Source organism: Bombina bombina, unplaced genomic scaffold (assembly GCF_027579735.1).
Source record: "Bombina bombina isolate aBomBom1 unplaced genomic scaffold, aBomBom1.pri scaffold_945, whole genome shotgun sequence".
NCBI lineage: Eukaryota > Metazoa > Chordata > Amphibia > Anura > Bombinatoridae > Bombina > Bombina bombina.
Window position 1 is genome coordinate 40076 of NW_026512116.1, and position 5466 is coordinate 45541.

The 5466-nt window shown below is 39.4% G+C and overlaps 1 long non-coding RNA gene across 1 annotated transcript in view; it reads left to right on the top strand.

Annotated features, from left to right (window-relative positions):
• Positions 1–4840, top strand: part of LOC128644134 (uncharacterized) — a 29560-nt gene extending 24720 nt beyond the window's left edge. The window contains exon 4 of the long non-coding RNA XR_008399927.1: positions 4716–4840. This is a non-coding gene — a long non-coding RNA (uncharacterized LOC128644134). The remainder of the gene's footprint in view (positions 1–4715) is intronic.
• Positions 4841–5466: the final 626 nt, after the last annotated feature.

The window sequence follows — 5466 nt, forward strand, 5'->3', positions numbered from 1 at the left end:
CAACCACAAAATATGGAAAAAATATATCTGTTGGTGTGAATCTAAAGGATTCCCTTGGGACAAGGTAAAAATTCCTAAGATTCTATCCTTTCTTCAAGAAGGTTTGGAGAAAGGATTATCTGCAAGTTCCTTGAAGGGACAGATTTCTGCCTTGTCTGTGTTACTTCACAAAAAGCTGGCAGCTGTGCCAGATGTTCAAGCCTTTGTTCAGGCTCTGGTTAGAATCAAGCCTGTTTACAAACCTTTGACTCCTCCTTGGAGTCTCAATTTAGTTCTTTCAGTTCTTCAGGGGGTTCCGTTTGAACCCTTACATTCCGTTGATATTAAGTTATTATCTTGGAAAGTTTTGTTTTTGGTTGCAATTTCTTCTGCTAGAAGAGTTTCAGAATTATCTGCTCTGCAGTGTTCTCCTCCTTATCTGGTGTTCCATGCAGATAAGGTGGTTTTACGTACTAAACCTGGTTTTCTTCCGAAAGTTGTTTCTAACAAAAACATTAACCAGGAGATAGTCGTGCCTTCTTTGTGTCCGAATCCAGTTTCAAAGAAGGAACGTTTGTTGCACAATTTGGATGTTGTTCGTGCTCTAAAATTCTATTTAGATGCTACAAAGGATTTTAGACAAACATCTTCCTTGTTTGTTGTTTATTCTGGTAAAAGGAGAGGTCAAAAAGCAACTTCTACCTCTCTCTCTTTTTGGATTAAAAGCATCATCAGATTGGCTTATGAGACTGCCGGACGGCAGCCTCCTGAAAGAATCACAACTCATTCCACTAGGGCTGTGGCTTCCACATGGGCCTTCAAGAACGAGGCTTCTGTTGACCAGATATGTAAGGCAGCGACTTGGTCTTCACTGCACACTTTTACTAAATTTTACAAGTTTGTTACTTTTGCTTCTTCTGAGGCTATTTTTGGGAGAAAGGTTTTGCAAGCCGTGGTGCCTTCCATCTAGGTGACCTGATTTGCTCCCTCCCTTCATCCGTGTCCTAAAGCTTTGGTATTGGTTCCCACAAGTAAGGATGACGCCGTGGACCGGACACACCTATGTTTGAGAAAACAGAATTTATGTTTACCTGATAAATTACTTTCTCCAACGGTGTGTCCGGTCCACGGCCCGCCCTGGTTTTTTAATCAGGTCTGATAATTTTATTTTCTTTAACTACAGTCACCACGGTATCATATGGTTTCTCCTATGCAAATATTCCTCCTTTACGTCGGTCGAATGACTGGGGAAGGCGGAGCCTAGGAGGGATCATGTGACCAGCTTTGCTGGGCTCTTTGCCATTTCCTGTTGGGGAAGAGAATATCCCACAAGTAAGGATGACGCCGTGGACCGGACACACCGTTGGAGAAAGTAATTTATCAGGTAAACATAAATTCTGTTTTTATGTAAAGAAAGTGTGCCAAAGGATGATTCTCAGTCTGAGGAGAATCTGGATATGCCGCCAATTTCTCCCCAAGTGTCACAACCTTAAACGCCCACCCAAACGACGCCGGGTTCCTCAACCGAGTCCAATTCATTTACTCTGCAGGATATGGCTGCAGTTATGTCAACTACCCTTACATAGGTACTATCTAAGTTACCAGTGTTACAGGGCAAACGCAGTAGGACAGAAATCAATGTGAATACTGAGTCCTCTGATGCTTTGTTGGCTATTTCCGATGTACCCTCACTGGGATCTGAGTTGGGGGTCAGGGAACTTTTGTCTGAGGGAGAACTTTCGGAATCAGGAAGTGTTACCTCAGACAGACTTGGACGTCATGTCCTTCAGATTTAAGCTGGAACACCTCCGCCTGTTCGAGAGGTTTTAGCGACTCTGGATGACTGTGACCCTATTGTGGTACCACCAGAGAAATTGTGTAAAATGGACAAATACTTAGAGGTACCTGCTTACACTGATGTTTTTCCGGTTCCTAAAAGAATTTCGGAGATTATCAAGAAGGAATGGGACAGACCGGGTATAACGTTCTCAGCTTCTCCTAATTTTAAGAAAATGTATCCCACTTCCGGTGGGCGGCTCTCTAAGATGGTGGCAGGTTTCTTTTGCTCTGCAGAAAAACTTGGACTATTTCGACTATTTGCCACTATTTCTTGCCATTCGTGCCTCCCTTGACAGAGTAAGCTGTCCGGGAACCTATAGCGAACAGAAGGAAATGCATCTCTTCTACCCCGGAAGGCACATTAAAGAAATATTTAAGATTTTGCCGGGCCGACGGCAACCATCACAAAATATATTGTTCGGTTATGCAGAACATGGCCTTTTACACTGAAACCATTTAATATGGGACTTTTACTGTTATCGGGAGCTGCATCTACATCGGGACTCAGGAGGGGGGTTGCCGTGTCACCAACAAAACAGAGCTTATTGCTCTCCTTGTCCTTGCAGGCAATTTGGAACACTTATGCTCACTGACTAGTCTGTAAACTGAACGTAACCATCAAGCAGATATGGTGATTGTGTCGTCATGTATAATCAAAAGGAAAAAATGTGCCCTACATATAGCATATAAATGGCTACCCTAAAATGTGGGAGTTGGTTCCACAAAACACCCAATAATAAAGTTAATGACAGAAAGTTAGGGAGCGCTAAAAAGCTGCTATATACGAGGTGAAAGGTTAAAATTAATATACCAATTACAACTATGGAGTAAAAGGAGTGATAAATATCATATGTAACTAATGATAATGAATATACTGGAGTGTATAAATGAATGAACAATATTTCATAATCAAAAAACATATATTATTGCATATAAAATAAAAACACCGGTGGATTTATAAATTCATAGAAAAACATAAAAATTCAGGATTAAAAAGTCCAGAATAAAAATAAAAGTTCATATATAATGAAGCCACATGAATGTGCAAAAAGATATGTATCCTTTATAAATTCATAGACATTTCATGAAACTGTTCCAATATTGAAAAGGGATGCTTCAAAAGTGTGGAGCAATAAAAAAGGTAATTGCGTTATTGGAGCTGAAGAAAGTTAAATCTAATTGATATAACCAAGAAGGGTGATCCTGTGGCAAAGTAAACGGTCACAGTACTTAGTATAAAGTGCAAACAGTGTGTTTTTTTTCAGTTCTGTGGTTTAGAAAGAAAAGTACCTGTTTATCAGACACTGGCGTAACATACGACTCACCCAGAATATGAAGCTGATGTGAAGAGTGCTTCTCCGTGTAATAGTGGTATGAGGATTTGTACCTTTTCAACAGATTACTTTGTCGGTGTGTTTGGAGGACGCCCAAGTGAAACCTCCGCTGGTATTCGTTCCTTGGCGTGTCTATTTGGATTACGCCCAAGTATTACCTTCACTGGCGATCGGTACTCAGCGTGTGTAGGGTCACGTGGCTAGTCTTCAGCCAATTAGGGTCACGGATTGCCGGGTGGTCTGCGCCTCAGACAAAATGTGCAAATCCAGGTTGCAACAATTTAAACAAAGTGAAAATAGTGATCCGTTACTATGTCAAAGTTAAAAACAGGCTGGTTCACAATGCACAAATAGCATAACAGAGCGCTCTGTATAAATGACTTTAGTCTGGCCTTCTGCCAACAGCCCATATGTTTGAATCAGTTCTTCAACGCATTTCAGCTTATACAGCTTTTTGTGTCATGTATGTCAGCCAGCAGATCTCCCGGCTTGTTACATCCGACTTTGTTATATGATGTTGTTGTACATATGTTCTAAATTTAGTTTTACTAGTTGGGTTTTAATTTTATTTTATCTCATGTATGCCTTGATTATGCCTCCCACTGAGGTCTCTAAACAGATCGTACTGAATGGATATCTATCTTAGGGGTTAATGTTAAGTATCCCACAAGTAAGGATGAAATCCGTGGACTCGTCATATCTTGTAGATGAAAAGTAAATTTATTCTTACCTGATAAATTAATTTCTTCCACGATATGACGAGTCCACGGCCCACTCTGTTATTTTTAAGTCAGATTTAGATTATATATATATATATATATATTTTTTGTAAACTTCAGTCACCTTTGCACCTTTGGCTTTTCCTTTCTCTTCCTCACTTCGGTCGAATGACTGGAGGTGGAGGGAAGGGAGGAGCTATATATATACAGCTCTGCTGTGGTGCTCTTTGCCACTTCCTGTTGGCAGGAGGATAAATCCCACAAGTAAGGATGAAATCCGTGGACTCGTCATCGTAGGAGAAATTAATTTATCAGGTAAGCATAAATTTACTTTTTCTGTTAGTTTATTCAAGTTCTGTTGTTCACTTGTCAATCCAACTATATGCTGTCCATATTAAACTTCAAAGTCAGTAAAACTAGTTAACAAGCATCAATTTCAAGTGTTTAGTTCAGCTGTTAATTTACTTTATAAAGGGGTTGCTGTTATTGAAGTAGAAATTAGTATTTCTGTCCAAACAACTTGCTAGGCCTCCTACATGCAGTATGCAAATTTACTTGGCATTCTTATTGAATATGACTTTCCTAAAGTCTAAGAAAACCGATCCTTATGACAGGAGACTTTTTAGTTTTTAATTTATTTTCTTTTTTAGTAAATTATAGATAACAACCCGACAATTAACAGCAGGGACTTTTCTACATTGTTTTTAGTTTGTATTGCTTCCATTTTCTACTTAGGAAAATAAAAATTAATTTGAACTGTGACAGTCTAAAATATTATTAGAAATGTATTGTATGATTTGGTTTGGTTTGGTTTTCAGCAGAGTATTCCCTGCTTTTATTCCAGGTCCATCAAGAAGAGGAGATATGGAAATCTTAGGCTATTGTATGATTCAGTGGTTGTGTGGTGAGCTTCCATGGGAAGATAATCTAAAGGACCCCAATTATGTCACCAACTCAAAAATTAGGTATATGCTATTACTTTACATTTAATTTAAATATATATGTTTTATGTTTCATCTTTAGTCTATCCACTTGTTGCTGGTGTTGTGTCCTTCAATACAAGTAGTATATATCCCCAACTTTTGACCTTCTCGTAGTTGAAACCTTCCCCATTCTGCATATTTCGTCTTTCTTCTGGGATCAGATCAGCTTCTATTTAGCTAGATTACTGCAGTAGCAGCCTTATTCTATATTTCTTCTATGCTTTTAGTCCAAACTGATATTTATGATACTTAAAGGGACAGTCTAGTCTAAAATAAACTTTCACGATTCAGATAGGGCATGTCATTTTAAACAACTTTCTAATTTACTTTTATCATCAATTGCCTTCTTAATACAGGGAGAGTCCACAGCTGCATTTATTACTTGTGGGAATACTGAGCCTGGCCACCAGGAGGAGGCAAAGACACCCCAGCCAAAGGCTTAAATACCTCCCCCAGTTCCCTCATCCCCCAGTCATTCTTTGCCTTTCGTCACAGGCGGTTGGCAGAGAAATATCAGAAGATTTCGGAGTAGTTCCCTATGGAGGGTAGTACCCTTCGAGATGGGACTGGAGTTTTAAGTAGTCTTGTCAGCCTCTCAGAGAGAGCATTGAT